Source organism: Pinus tabuliformis, chromosome X (assembly GCF_031772625.1).
Source record: "Pinus tabuliformis cultivar Carrire ecotype Pingquan chromosome X, CPIR1, whole genome shotgun sequence".
In the NCBI taxonomy this organism is placed as follows: domain Eukaryota; kingdom Viridiplantae; phylum Streptophyta; class Pinopsida; order Pinales; family Pinaceae; genus Pinus; species Pinus tabuliformis.
Window position 1 is genome coordinate 984,299,169 of NC_142308.1, and position 16,810 is coordinate 984,315,978.

General features: G+C 41.6%; 1 pseudogene; it reads left to right on the forward strand.

The window, feature by feature from the left end:
* Positions 1-13,687, forward strand: part of LOC149143023 (protein NRT1/ PTR FAMILY 2.9-like) — a 33,097-nt pseudogene extending 19,410 nt beyond the window's left edge.
* The last annotated feature ends 3,123 nt before the right edge of the window (positions 13,688-16,810 follow it).

Sequence of the window (16,810 nt, forward strand, 5' to 3'; positions counted from 1 at the left end):
AGGTGCAAACACGACCAAGGTTTTTATGGCTGATAAATTTACGATCACAGTGGTTATTTACCAGGATAGGTTCATTTTTTAGTTAAAAATGAGCTTAAACACTGGAGGAAACTCTGCTCACTTCTTATATTTATTTTTTAACGAGCATGAAGACTGCGTTAAAACTGCTCGGATCTTGCGTTTATTTTTTAACGAGCATGAACTTTATGCTAAAACTGCTCGATTATATAGTCAAATTTTGATTTTTACCATAAATAGCTTTTCTCTTTTCAAGGATAGTACTGCATTCTCAATTGCTGCAACAAACTTTGTTAGAAATGAATAATATTTGCATGAAAATGAGATTATAACCCTAATATTCCGCTTTGAACTACGTAAAAAGCCATTAAAAGGTGTTTTTACCTCTCATTTTACCATTTCATTTGAATTTGGTTTGTTGGAGTTCTGGAGGTGCCTCTTCCCCCTTGATTTTTACCAGCTGATTCCGGGAGATTCTGCGGACGATTTTCAGCGCCGTCTGGACCAGGTAGGAGCTAAACCCTAGCTCTTTCTTTTCATGGTTTCCTTTTTCAGTTTTGTGCCTGTTTTTCAGTCTTTCTAAGCCTCAGGGGTTTTGCCAGGGCACCCTACCATCAGCGCAGGTTGCCCATTCGAAACCTGCGTTGAATGTCAAGCTGCCTTAAGGCAACCTGACCTTCAACGCAGGTAGGACACTCTCTACCTGTGTTGGGCTCAGAAAACTGAGTTTTTAGCACATTTTTTGATGAATTTTTCAGTTTCTCATCAAACTCAGGAAGTTACTCCTTCTCTTGTTTGTTTTGCAGGGATCTTTGAGCAAAATGTCCCTTACATGTCGAGAACGAGAACATGAAGAGGAGGACATGATTGCCCTCCATGACCCTGTCACGGTGAATGCGCTGCGGAACTGTGGCCTGCTGAAGTTTTTCCGTATCTCTAGCATGAGAGCACAGATTACTTTGCTGCAGTATATGCTTGATGCTTGGGATCCCATCAACCAAGTATTCCAGATTAGGGGAAAATCCATCCCCTTGACCATAGTAGACATTTACTTCTTGACTGGGTTGTCAAGGCGGGGTGCCCACATTTCTTTGTCAGGTTCGGCCCGGGGGACTGACTCTGTGAGAGATTATGTCCGCCAGTATTGCAGGGAAGGTTCCCAGCCGAGTAGAGACGGCAAGGTTGTTATCCGTGAGATTACTGACAGGTCTCTCAGGTCCATTCTGTATACCATTGGTAGGATGGCCGGTAGCGCAGCTCTACATGTTGCCAACAGATCTTATGTGCAGCACGCCTTGGAGTGTCTCCAACCGAAAGTATTCAACTGGTGTGATGCAGTACTTGTTCAGATGAAAAGTCAATTGACCAAGGTAAAGGACGGGAAGCTGAAGAACTTTGGATTTGGTTCTATTCTGACTGCCTTCGCCTTGGAGAAAATCCCACTGATGCAGCCTCAATATATTGTACTCGACTTGCCTTCTCCGACCGAGCCACGCATGCAGAGGTGGGTCGATCACATGTCCAGGCATGCTGGTCAACCTTAGATTACTTTCACTGATGCCTTCTTCAGGTGGTTCGAGCACCAGGAGATGGTCTTTTCCGAGTATCCATATGTGGGTATGGATTTCCGAGGTGATCCGGATTTGGTGCTACCGGATGGCGAACAGTGGGGCGCTATTGGTAAACTCTTTGACCATATCACTGTTTACTGTTTTATTCATAATGTTGATGTGCTTTATTCTATCAACACTTTTAATCATACTCTTGGGTGTATGCAGATGTTGGTCATGTTCGTCCAGCAGTTCGTCTGAGACCGCCAGTCGCTGCCCCGACAATGGAGCCTGCTGGGAGAGTTATTCTTCGCGACCTTGACGATGCTGAGACCCTTATAGTTGTGCAGGAGCAGGTTGAGAGCCTTACTCTCGGTATTCCAGATGTAGGGATCGATGAGTTACCTTTACAGTTGCAGCGGCATACTACTGGTGTGCCTAGACGATGGACTCGTCTCTTGCGCATGATTGCACAGGCCGTGACGTGCTATCATGAGCACCACTAGGCTAGGGTGCCCCCTAGCACTTTATGTATGAACGATAAAAAGCTTATATATATTTTGATTTTCGAGTTTTATTCTGGTTGAGTTATATGATCCATATGTACAATCATTGATGATGTGTCCCTTTTTACAAATGTCGCAAATGTCTATCTAACACATAATTTGCTAATGAGTCGGTTAATGTGTTTAAGTTTCTAGAAATATGCTGGTATTGAATTGAATCAAACTGTCTTTCCAAAATCTTAACCCTTAGGAACATGCGATAAATAGCTAGATTGCAAACGGAATATATACCATTGAGTTGTAGTATTACGAGCTGTGAGTCTAGCCTGACAATTAGTCGGCGTATGCCACGTGTGATGGCATCAGAGAGTAGTTCTATCAACGCGCTATACTCAGCGATGTTATTCGTTGATTGCCCAATACACACTCCTCTGAAACTTACTAACTCGCCGCATGGATCAAAAATGGCCCAGGCTGTGGAGGATAGGTTCTGCGAACTACGACTCGCTCCGTCGGCATATCCAACACATGTCTCGAGAAGGTTCGACATCTGCAACAAATGAAAAAGGTGGATCACTCGACCAGAACAAATACTTTTAGCGAAAACAAAATACAACAAAAGCATGCAGGTTACTATTTAAGCATAGTAACGCTTGAGGTACAACCCGTTGCGGGGCTGCGCCAGTGGAATTCTGGCATAATCCATTAACTTGTAGGCTCCTTTTGTTAACGCCCTTTTAACAATATAGGGGCCCATCCATAAGGAATTAAATTTACCTGCTCCCAATTTATCGGATTCTTGGTCATAAAGCAAGACCAAGTCACCTTCTGAGAAGACACGGGGTTTGACATTTTTGTCGAACTGCGCCTTGACTTGTTTCTTATGGGCTTCGTTAGCCAGAGTGGCATCACGACGGGTTTCATCCAACTGGATTAATTCCAAGAAACGAGCCTCTTCTTCTGAAGTTCCGGGGAGGAGATCAATTGCGAGTTTAAGCGACGAAATTTCGCACTGGATTGGCAAGACTGCTTCCAGGCCATACACCAGTTGAAAAGGTGTGAACCCGGTCGCGTTCTTTACCGACGTTCGGTAAGCCCACAAGGCTGAGTACAGGATTAGGTGCCACCTTCTTTTATGAACCCCGATCATCCTTTGCAACATACGCTTCAGGACCTTGTTGATTGCTTCAACTTGTCCGTTGGCCTGCGGATAATACGGGGTAGAGCTGTCGTGAGATAGCCCTAGCTTGGCAGCTAATTCGACCATCATGTCATTGCGAAAATGCGATCCATGATCTGTAACTATAGCCTGTGGTACGCCGAATCTGGCGACTACATGATTGAAAAAGAAAAGGGCAGTTGTTTCACCAGTGTTATCCAATGTAGGCATCGCCTCGGCCCATTTGGTAAAATAGTCAACAACGACTATAATATACCCATGCCCCCCGGTTGAGGTGGGGTTACATTGCATGAAATCGATGCCCCATTTGGCGAAAGGCCCAACAACAACTATCGGCTGTAAAGGTGCGGGCGGTCTTCTGGTTTTGCTATCAAAAAATTGACAAGCATGGCAACTTCTGACTGCGATTATGCAATCTTTGAACATGGTTGGCCAGAAGTATCCTGCTCGTAAGATTGTTTGTGCTGTTGCATATCCAGATTGATGCCCCCCACACGCGCCTGAATGACACTCATTCAAGGCTTTTTCGGCCTCCTCATGGGTAAGGCACCTCCTCAGAACTGTATCGATACCACGATGATAAAGTGTATCACCGACGATCATGTAGTCTTTTGCTTGGTATCGTATACGTTTCTGTTCAGAGTGAGAAGTGTTAGGCCTGAATTTTTGGGTTTGGAGATAAACTATGATATCTCCATACCACTCATCGCTTGTAGATATCAGAAACAAACTTTCGTCCACGATTGACTCTTCTGATGTTTCATCGTTGGACGACGATGGGAGATCGCATAATAATTCTGCGAAAACTAGAGCTTTCTTTGATTTGGATTTTACAAATTCCAGATCAAACTCTTGAAGGATCGCTATCCATTTTGAATATTTGCCCCCCAGCAACTGTCGCGATAGTATATAAGTCATGGGGTTGCAATCTGACAAAATGGTAGTTTTCCGAAAGAGGACGTAATGTCGAAATCTTTGAATCGCTTGAACAGCTGCAAGCGCTAGTTTTTCAACATAAGAATATTTACTTTCTGTATCATTTAAGTTCTTACTCAAATAATATATAGGATGTTCAATTCCATCGACTTCTTGAACTAAAACCATCGCAATGGTCATATCCGCTGCAGCCAGATACAGGTTAAAATCTCTTTGATAGTCCGGGGCGTACATTAATGATGCTTTTACTAGACAATCTTTCAGAGCATCAAAGGAAGCTTGCGCCACCTGGTCCCAGACGAAAGGTACATCCTTTTTCAAAAGACGAGTATAACCTTTAGCAAGTTCTGCGTAATTTGGAATGAACCTCCTCAGAAAGTTTGCTTTCCCTGGAGTTTCTGAATCTGAAGCAAATTTGAAGGTGGAGGCAAATTAATGATTGCCTGAACCTTGCAGGGGTCGAGACGAATCCCATCCTTAGAGACTACAAAGCCAAGTAAACGACCATAACCGACGGCAAACACGCATTTGTGTAGATTGAGTCTTATCTTGTAGTGTCGGCAACGTAGAAATATCGCTCTTAAATGCTGCGGATGATCAGTCCACTTTCGCGAATGAGCCGGAAGGTCGTCGAGATAAGGTTGAACGATGTTCTTGATGTCATGGAAGGCATAATTCATTGCCCTATGAAACATCGCCCCTGCGTTCTTTAAACCAAAGGGTAATTTTCGATAAGCGAATGTGCCCCACGGACAAATAAATGCAGTCTTTGACTGGTCCTGTGGGCGGATATTTATTTGATTATACCCGGAAAATCCATCCATAAATGAAAAGATTTCACATCCGGCGCATTCATCAATTATCTGGTCGATGAAGGGTGTAGGGTAGTTGTCCTTCGGACAAGCTTGGTTTACATCCCTATAATCGACACACACTCTAATCGTCCCTTGTTTCTTCATAACAGGGACAATATTCGATACCCAATCGGTTAGAGGAACCGGGTAGATGAATCCAGCATGGAGAAGTTTTTCAACTTCTGCTTTAATGGCAGCGGCTTTCTTGGGGTGCACCTGCCGAAGCCGTTGTCTAACTGGTTTGACATCAGGATACATTTTAATTTCATGTTCAACGATACTTGAGTCAATGCCTGGCATCTCATCATATGACCAAGCAAAGACATCTCTGAATTCGCGAAAAAGAGCGTTGTATATTTCCAGTTATGAAGGGGAACAACCTTTGCCAACATAAATATTCTCTACAACATTTGATTTAGTCGAGATATTTATGGCTATAGTCTCTTCAATATTGGATAAGTTTCGCTCGGAATCCACCGTATTTACAGTATTTGTTAGGAATTCAAAAACTGAAGGGTGATAAAGGTCACGTTGAGTATCTTCTTCATATTCAGGAAGAAGGGAACGATGGTGGTGATCATTCCATGGTGCCCCCTCAATTAACATTGATTGTAAGATTCCTTCGTCAGTCCCATGTACTTTCGACCAAGGATCTAATGGGGTACCATATTCTCTAGACCTATCTACCCAAACACTTGACGAGCATTGATTTGGGTTCGCCTCCCATGCTTGAAACATTGATTGCTACAATATTTCTAAAGGGCTTGGGGGCAAAACAATTGCATGATCCATGTCGACCTTGTCTTTTGCGACCTTCGTGGAAGATATCATGTTGCAGGTTGCTACAAACGGTATATTTCCTATGTAAATAGGAGGCAGTAGCACGAAAGTTCCCATCATTGTGGGGTCTTTCAATAATCCTACTCCGATATCTTGAAGTGAATGGTTGCTTTCATGGATCATGGGAATGCTTCCTGTAACTTGTGAACCATTAGGGAGGAAGTTCTGTTGGTCGACGACCGTAATCCCTCCTTCAAACGGGAATGCGATCTTCCTAAAATAAGTCGACACAACAGCTGCCATGGCATAAATCCATGGTCTACCCAGTAGGATGTTGTAGTCAAGATTTCCATCGATGACCTCAACATCAATTTCTACTGTTTTTCCTCCCAGTTCAACTTTCAAGTTATTAAGGATACCATACGGGGTATAAGTCCTTCCGTCGAAAGCTTTCAATGTCGTCGAAGATCGCGACAAGGTTGGAGATCCTAAAGTTTTCCAGCAACTCATCGACATAATACATGTAGATGCTCCCTCATCAATAATTGTTCTGTGAACAGTTTTGTTGAGGGCTTTCACTTGAATAAGGAAAGCTAGTTGAGCTGGTAACTGAGGATCGTATCCTTCGTGATCAAAGGATACAAGATTGGAATCCTTAGGATCAACCCCACCAATAGCCGATAACAAAGCCTGCCTTTGGGATGGGCAATTTTGTAATACTCAAGAGTCGACATAGCGGATGGCGATTGGGCCAAATCTTCTACTATGTTATAATGCTGCGCCGCTCTGGCGCGAGGATTAAATGTCGACTTGTGTACTACTCTCGTTGGTGGTTTTATTGTTAATTCAGGAATGATGGGCGGTACAACTTCTGTCGAAGTTGTTGTCGAACTACTTGGTTGATCTTTACCTTTGTCGTTCGACAGCTACGGATTCCCGTAATCTTTGTTCCTTGTCGAAATCAAAGCATCATTCTGCTGTTTTGAAACCGACAACATAAGCACTTGAGACGGGGAAGCATTTCCACTCTCAACCATGTTTTGACCTGGGTTGGGAAATGGATCAGTTAACACAGCTGAGGTTTGGGAACTTTTAAAGAACCTCTTTAACTCAGCTTTGAATGGACAATTATTTGTCCAGTGATCCTCCTCGTCACATATTTGACATGGAAAATTTTTTTTCCCTTTCCCAGGAGGGTTCGAAGAATTCTTTCCAGGAGATGACTCACCCTGTTTTTTCTTCTTCCCTTTGTTTTGCTTCTTCCTTCTTCCTGGTTGATTGGTTTCTTTGCCTTTATCTGCTGATACGACATTTACTTCCGAAGCAAGAATTTCTTCTTTTTCATTTTGATCCGAATTCTTACGGGCTTTCTTAGACGAAGCCTTTATCGTTTTCGAGTTTGCCGTGCCAATCACGCCATCACCGGTATGAGAGTCACTATTGGATTTTGGAGGAGGAGGAATTGAAAACTCCGGTCTAGGAGCGTCAGGTATTTTGTCGTAGAGCATGCCGGACTGAGTATAAACTAAGTCCAGATACTGTGCACGAGCGATAACTTGCTCCTCTGTTACGACTCCCCCCTTTGCCACATCTTCCTTTATAGGAGGAAGTAACGACTTTATAAACCATTCAGCCAACAGCTGATCGGGAACGTATGTTTTCACCATCCTACGACGACGACGCCATTCATGTATATGATCAGATATATGAGTGGCAGTTGTCTGTTTGAAGTTGGTTAATATTTCTGTCCCCGTTTCATACCTTATCGGTAATTGAAAATGGGTTAAGAAAGTCGTGGCTAGGGAGCTAAAATTGTCGAAAGAGGCTCTAGGTAATTCAATATACCATTTAGCCGTTGGACCTGTCAATGTCCTCTAAAAAAGGCGAAGCCTTAGCGAATCATCGTTCAGGGTGTTCGATGAGCACCACAGATGAAAAGTCATCACGTGATTCGATGGGTCTTCACCTGGATTTCCATTGAATTTAGCAATGCCAGATGGAAGTTTGTGAGGAATCGCTGGCCACCAAGGGGCATAAGCAATCGGATCATTGGTTAACCGGTGTAAATCGGGTAACTCTAAAGTTGCCACGAACGGTAACTGCTGATTCAGGTTAGGCGAAGCATAACCAGGGTATGATGGAATCGCTTGAGCAGTGGGTCTTTGCATACCAGCATAATGTAATTGATGTTGGTATGACTGATACGGTTGGTGGACTTGACCACTGTAAAGGGGTTGGTTTTGACCGTTTTGAATATACAGTTGTCCATTGTTCGCAAAGATCTGCTGCTCAGAACCTTGGTACACTTGCTGGAATTGTGGTTGCTGGTATTGCACTAGACATGGTTGTGAAGCCATGTTCTGTTGTGCTATGCTAACTGTTGGACCAAGGTGTGGGGTAATTGTACCCGTTTGGACCTGTGTCGCCCCACCAGTTGGCGATTGTGGTTGTGACCCATGGTCAAGGGGCTGTTGCATTACAACCTGAGAAATCTGAGGTTGACATGCAACAGGCATCGCTTGAACTTGTGACACTGTTACAATAGCCGGTGTGGTTGGGATGTTCGTCATAGGTACACACTGTTGCATAGAATATACAACCCTTGGTTGTTGAGGTAGCATAGGTACCCAACCACTTGATGTAATTCCAGTATAACCTGAATACTGTTGCGAACTCCCGTATGGGTACCCTCCCGGAGGGGGTAATGAAAGGGCATACTGCCCCCCATACGGTAGCAATCCGGAACTCAAGGGGATTGATTGTCCTTGGGGATTGGATTGCCCAAATTGACCTCCAAATGGATCAATTTGGCGAGTCTCAACATAAGAGTTGCCGGATATTACTCCGGATGAACAAACTGGAACAGACCACACTGTCGAAATAGTCCCTTGGTGGACTCCTTCTAGCGGTTGAGAGCTAGTTGGGACAGATGGTATGCCGGCAAACATTGTTGGAGTGACGGCAGGGGCTTCTGCTGTCGCTGTGTCGTTTGACACAGTCCTAGATGATGATGGTTGTTCAGACATTTTAAGTCTATCCAATAGATTGCCTAGCGATTCTACAGGAACCTCCACTTGTGGTGGATTAACTTCTGATGAAGGAAATAGAGTGACCCCGACTCCAAAATGGGTTGGAGTACTTGCTTGCGGATCCTCTACAATTTCCTCTATCGCAATCAAACCCGGTGGAAGAGGAAGACCGTCAGGTCCGTAAAATATTTCTGGTGCCGAAGAAGGGGTTGTTTCGACAACGACAGTTGTTTGAGGAACAAAACTCTCTGGACCGGTTACAGATGGAACTGGTTCAGTTATACAAGTATTTGCCCCCAGACTAGGATCAGTATTACTGTCCTTCTGTGGCTGTTGAACTTCTTCTATAGTGGCAGGGTTTCCAAAAATGTTTGGAGTAACCGGAATCTCAGATGTAGTTGGAACGCTAGTTCTAACTTTTATAGGAGATTTTGAACCGGTTAAACGGGTTCACTTTGTCCGTACTGTTTTCGATTCCGGAGACAAAGACGGTTGACTCGTAAGCCTCCGCGAATGACGGGGTTTCAATTGACTTTCTTCCACGATTGCGGATTACTCGATCAACCAAAATATTAAAAGGGGAAATTTGTGTTTCCGAACTGAATGAATTTTATTAGACGCTTTAGACACAACTTGCTTTTTCACTTTTAAAGAGTCGAGAAAAAGCTAAAGATGACTCTAGTCTCCTTCGATGTTTTAACGAGCCCGAAGTGACAAATGCTCGGATGGACTTTTTCTGTTATAGAGTCTGAAAAAGGCCAAAAGAAACTGCTCTAGAGATCTAGGCAGAGGGTGTGCCAAACTTTTCGCAAAACCACAAAATACGTTTTACGGTACGGGTGGTCGATCTTCGTGAATGCTATGTTCACTGCATTGCGATCAGTAGGGCGGCCGACACGGTTTCCTAAGGATAAAAGATATATGCCTATAGGGGTCTCCCAATATATACGCGACGGTACGTGGGAGCACAAATCCGTACTAGTGCTACCGTCTCTCAGGAGGAATCAACCACCTTCTTAGAGATCGACAGTCACTAGGCTTAACGATGTCGGAACACGTCTCTAGCCTAGACCTCTATGTTGTGCGTTATGTTACAAAGCGTTGTTAGGTTCATTCAGTATATTTTAGGTTGATCTTTTTAAAGTTTGCCTTTCAAGGTTCACCACGAGATGTATGATACAAATTCCTAAATGCAGTCTAAGATGATAAGCAATCTTTACAATCTTTCAACTTTGAAAATCCTAGCTACTAAGGGAAAAGAGAGCGACTATATTTTCTCAAAGAGCAATCAGCACACTCTAATGCACTTTCCCTAAATCCAACATGCAAACTTATCAAATGCAAAATGCACAATGCAGGTGTTTGTTTTCACTTTCTTAGTATAAATGCCTACAAAGAAAGCTTTTTGCACAACTTTGAATTTGCTTTTACAATGATCAAAATAAACAAGTTCTCTTTCTTCAAAATCAACAAGGGTAGAAGAGATTACAATCAATTTGCGATTTTCGAAATAAAGACTCGTTTTGATACTTTGAAAAGAACAAATTCAAACCAATAAGCAAAAGTAAAAACTATAATCAATCTGAACAAACAGCCAATGAACTCTCTTCTAAGATCACTCTCAATCAAATCTGAATCAAAGGCTACAGAAAGATTACTTTACTCATGCAAAGGAAGACTGTAAATGACGTCACAAACACATAAAAACATTCACAATCTTTTTGTACAAAAATTGGGGCGGAATTCAGGCAAAGAAAAGGGTTATCAGACCAGCACCTATACTTGGTTAAAGGCTGCAAAAACAGAGATCAAAACAGGGAAAAAAAGGACAAAGAACCCCAGCTGCACAAGGCCACACTGGTTCAGCGTAGGTACAACACTGTCAGTTTGAAATTCAGCGCAGGTAGCCCCTTTGGGACCTACGTTGAAATGCAGACTGCCTTCACAGTGTCTGCGCTGAAAGGGAAAACTCTCGTTTCCCTTGGTTTCTGGGTCACAAAATGCTCAAAAATACACTGTTTCAGGCCAAATCAGAAACACAAGCAAGGTATAAACAGAGGGATGCTTTGATAGGGTACTAAAGACTATCACAAGGATCAATCAAATCATTTGTGGATCTGGTTTAGATCATAGACAAGTCCAACATACTGGATCAGAGCAGCAACTTTTACTTTGCATCCGGGAAAGATGCAGTTCAAGAATTGCTGTCAAGTCTATGAAGTAAACAAATGAAGGAAACACAAATGAAATGAATAAACAAGTTCTTCCCCAGCGGAGTCGCCAATTTTTTGTGGGGAAAAATGCCTATTTAGGACGATCCTATCCACCTAAGGTGTGACAGCGCCTTAGCAACAAACGAATACAGCTATCATGATTACTTCCTTTATGAAATATGAAAGAGAGGAGATCGACAGACTTACCGTTGTCTTCCGGTTGTCCCTCGAACTAGATCCTCTTCTCTTTGTGTGTCCATAGCTACTTGCCTCCTCGTTTGATCAAGAGAACAACTACTTGAATCCCACGAGATCACAAGAGAACAGCTACCTGTGACAAGAGAACAGCTACTTGCAACAAGAGAAGAACACAATACAAAGGCAAATATACATATTCATAAATGATTCAGGATTAGAAGTAAATCAAATATACTAATGTAATCATACAAAATACACCAGCATATAGGAAAGAATCAAGATAGCTTTATTGAAAGTAACAGGATTCAGGAAGAGATACAACCCATAGGGCTCCAACCCAGCATCTCCTTCCCTGCAGAATGGAATTCCTTCTTTAGCTCCTTTCAAAGCATAACACACTCAATGTTTCTAGCCACAAACCAACAGCAATTCTTTGCAAATACCAAATTCCAGCCTCCTCAGACCTCATGAGAGAGATCTATATATAGGAGTTTTGGAGAGAGGATGAGTCAGCTTGAGGCTGGTATGAAGCTGACTAGTGTCTTCTCCCACTTCAGTTATTGAGTCCACTTGGAGGTTCTTGCTTCCACTTGGAGATTTGGAACCTCTTACTCATCACCAGTCGAATTCCCTGATCCAAGTGTCATTTTGGAAGCTTCTTGGGCATTGACACCTTGAGAAATGACTCTGCCACTTGTCCAAACTCGCTCAGTGCAGGTAGCCTTCTTTGCAGTTGACATTCAACACAGGTAGACAGTGGAGCAGTTGACATTCAGCACAGATGCTCAGTGGAGTAGTTGACATGATCCAGAATTGCCTTGTTTTGAGTGTTTTCAGGTGGAGAACTTTTGTTAAGTGCTGTGGTTTGTTGGCCTTGTTCCTCTAGGGGTAGGAACAACATGTTTAGGGACTTTGGATCCCTTGATTATTGACATTTCATGCTCAGTGATGCAAGGCACAAAAATGTCTATAACACTTACTCATCCTTGGGTGAATGCAGAGAGGCAAGTGTCACAGGAGAAGTTTCTGGAAGATTCCATGATCCTCCACCTCACAGATTGACCCTGCCATTTTTCCACTCTTGCCCATTGCACCCCATAGAAGGGATTTTCAATATGCATCGCACCTCCCGTGTGCATTTAGGTGGGATGCAGCGCACTTTTCCCATGGAGCAGGTGAGATGGTCCAATTTTGACCAGTTCTGAGTAGCTTTTCATGGAGAACTTCTGGGAGATGATGTAATCAGTTGACCTTGTTATTTTAGGGGTTGGAACAACACTTTTAGGGACTTAGGAGCCCTTGGTTTATGGACATTTATGATTGGGGTTGTAGTGTCCAAAAATGTCTATAACAAAGACCAATTGATGTAAGCATACAAAACCAAGTATGATTGATTCAATAGTGTATGTCAACTGTTCTTGCTCGCTATGATTTGGTTTTTCAACATTTTTTTATAGAACATAATAGAATAGTAATCACTAATCTGGAGTATAAAATGTTGAATTGATGGATATTGGGTAACTATTTTTCAGGTTTCTGAACAAGACTTCTATCAAAACCCAACAAGATTTAAAGGAAGATAGACCCGTAGCCAATCGATGGAGATTGTGCAGTCTTCAGCAAGTGGAAGAAATGAAATCGGTGATAAGAATAGTGCCCATATGGTCAACCACTATCGCCATGTTTGTGTGTATGGCACAACTAAACACATTCTCAGTTTTGCAAGTGATGATGATGGATAGACACGTAGGAAATCACTTCCAAATCCCTGCAACGTCATTTGCATTTTTCAGTATGGTATGGCTCACCATGTTTTTGCCCGTCTATGACAAACTTATCATGCCCTTCTCTAGGTGAATGACCAAGGAAGGCGGGGGCATAACAATATTACATAGAATGGGGATCAAATTTTCTCTCACCACCTTGTCAATGGCCTTAGCTGCGGTTGTCGAGAAGAAGCATTGGAATGTGGCAGTAAGCCACGGTTTAATGGAGAAACCAGGGGATGTGATTCCCGTGTCACCACTGTGGCTGGTTCCTTAGTATTCTTTTTCCAGTATGGCAGACGTGTTTGGTGTAATTGGATTGGTAGAATTTTTGTACTATCAATCCCCGAAAACTTGAGGAGTGTCGGGGGTGAGCTCTTCTTCTTGTCTATGGGTGTGGGTAGTTATCTCAGCAATCTCCTCGTCAATATTGTGCATGACACCACAGGTGGTCCCAGTCACCATAAATGGATTGCACAGAATATGAACAAGGCCCAACTTGATAACTTTTACTGGCTAATCGCGGGATATGTCACTGTCAATTTAGTGTACTTCGTCATCATTGCACGTTGGTACAGATATAAAGCAGCGATCGAGGATCAAACAAACCAAATATCCATTATTGGGCATGATAATCAAATCTTTCCTGATGCATAGGTATGATTTTTCATGCAAAGTTGCAATTACCTGTAACAAATACTCAGTGTCCTGCTACAACCATGCTATTATTAATGTCTTATAAATGATATCTAGCTTGAAAGTCTCAGGAAGCTAACTGTCACTGTCAGTTATGAGGCTTGAAAGTCTTGGAAGTGTTGATTAGGAGTGATAAGATGTATAATTTTGATTTTATGAAATAGGATGTTTGTTTTAACATGAAAGAAAGAGTGTTTTAAATGACCTGAGACAGTTCAATGTTTTTCAGTATTGAATTTATGTCAACTTGTAATCTTATTTATATTGTGACTAATAATTTTTATTATGAATTTAAATATTTATTTTAAATATTCTTAAAGAAAAGGATCATAAATAGCTTTATCAATTATTTTTGTAAATATTGTAATGGTAAAGTTTAATAATTTGATTTAAATATTGTTAAGGAATGAAAAACATGGAGCAAAGATTGCTTTTCTCAATATTCAAAATAGTGAAATAGATTATATGGAAAGCATCAACAATAAATGACTCGAGTGAAACTCAACTAAAGTAAAGTAAATCTAAATGACTATGACAACTAGCTGATAGTGGAAATAAATGTAATGACAGCTAGCATACAATGAGATTAATATCTCTAGATCCCCTCCTAATCTCAATTGTTACAGGCAGAGACACCTACAATGCTTAATGCAATGGCCCTTGTGGAGGACATTTTGCTGATAATAGAACATCACATAAAATTCTCAAGATGGGTTATTATTGGCCATCACTTTTTAAGGATGCAAAGAAATATGTCAGGGCCTGTGATAGCTGTCAAGGAATGGTTCAACCTAATCATAGAGATGCAATGCCACTGAACCCCTAGGTAATACTTCAACCTTTTGAAAGATGGGCTCTAGACTTTATAGGACCCATCAATCCTCCATCCAGTCAAAGAGTTTATATATTGGTTTGTACAGATTATATGACTAAATGGGTGGAAGCAAAGGCACTTACTAGAGCTAATGAGGAATCTGCTTTAACCTTTCTATTTGAAGAAATCTTTGTTAGATTTGGAGTGCCTAGACAGATAGTCACAGATGGAGGACCTCCTTTCAAATCTCATGGTTTTAAAGCTATGCTTCAAAAATATCATATCAATCATAAAATGACTACACCATACCACCCCCAAGCTAATGGTCAAGTGGAAAGTATAAATAAAGTCATAGAGGCCATTTTAACAAAATCAGTGAAGGAGAATAGGAAGGATTGGTCCCAAATGCTACCTGAGACATTATGGGCTTACAAAACTACCTGGAGGAACACTACAGGTTTTTAACCCTATGAATTGGTTTATGGTAAAAGTGTTGTTTTTCCTATGGAATTTGAAATTAAAACCTTAAGAACTGCTTTAGCTGTTAACCTTGATTTGACTGATGCACAGATAGCTAGGTTGCAACAACTTCAGGAATTGGATGAAAAGAGGTTGGATGCCATCCATCAAACAACTGTGATTCAACAATAAAGAACCAGGTGGCATGATAAAACTATTAAGCATAAGCAGTTCCAAAAAGGTAATTGGGCTCTATTGTATGATTCCCGGTTTGAAAATTTTCAAGGAAAATTGCGAACAAGGTGGCTGGGACCTTACGAGGCAGATATTCTTTTTCCAAATGGAACAGTAAGGCTCCTAACAATTGATGATTCTAGAACACCATTGTTAGTGAATGGGTATTGGATCCGTCTATACCAGCAACCAATTTCTAAAGAGGATTTTAAGGCCACTTGCATGGCAGATTCACATTATATCTTTTTGGGGGAGCTTGCTGCCCCTAATTGCATTTAATCTCTGCATTATATCTTTCTTTATTAGATTAGATTTCTTAACTAATAATCCCTGTCAAGGGTTGCCATGTTCCAATTTATTATTTTGCAGGACTCAGATTGGAAGGCTGGTTGAAAAGAACAATTGTATTGCAAGCAGGATCAAGTTTCATTTTTGGAAGCATTCTCATCTCACCTCAATTCATAGCTCATTCCCCCACATTACCTCTCAGCAACACTTTCCTATTTTGCTTTACAACAACATATCTCTTTATTTTTCCCATTGCTGAAACACAAACTTTCCCCCTTTTTCCCGTTGCTGAAACAACAACTTTTTCCCCTTTTCCCGTTGCTGAAACACCAATTTTTTGCCTTTTTCCCGTTGCTAAAACACCAATTTTTTTCCCATTGCTGAAACACTGACTTTTTCCATCTCTCCCTAAAACACCAAATTTTCCCATTTTTCCCATAATTGACATATTAATTCCTCTCAAAAGAATGCATACATATTACTCCCCATTGTGAGAATCATCTATTGATCCTTATAAATTTGATCTTTCACTACCTCCTCCCATGTTTATAAAAGCCTTTCATATAAATACCCTCATATTACAAAACCCTTTTTCATAACCATTGGTGATCTATTAGCAATGACATTATATTTTCAGAATATCAATCGAAGGTAAACATGAGGTATGTGTTTTTATGTGTAAATATTAAACTATAGTTAATGAGAAGATGGTGATATGATTACGCAATCGCCATACATTCAAACTTATCGTTTTGGCCGCAGTTGGGGGGGGGATACCAAAATTTTGCAATCATTTCACGATACGGCAATCACCGTCGTTTTTTACCACGATCATGTCCCGTCATCCCATCTTTGTATTATTATGTTTTGGGTGCTGTAACTTGGCTCTGTACTGTGCATTTTACTGAAGCAAGTAACTATGGGAGGCAATGCTATTTGAAATGAACCCGGCTCAATAGCTCTATTGGAATTGCACCCAAAAGTATATCAGATTTTTCAGTAGGCAGGCTGGGTAGATTATTTTCGAAGGATCGAAGGATTTGATCCTCAACAAGTCCTTGAATTTGCACGCAATTTACGGGAAGGTTACTCTACTATTCAAGGAGTTCGAATTCCAGTAAAAAAAGTATGATATAACACAGGTTTCAGGTTTACTGGCCGATGGAATTCGATGGTTCAGTCATAAACACATCATTTTGAACACACAATAGGACTTCCTTCTACTAGGAGAGCGGGTCGAGCCTAAAGGCAGGGGTGTTGCACTTCATTCATTACCACTTCCATGGCTG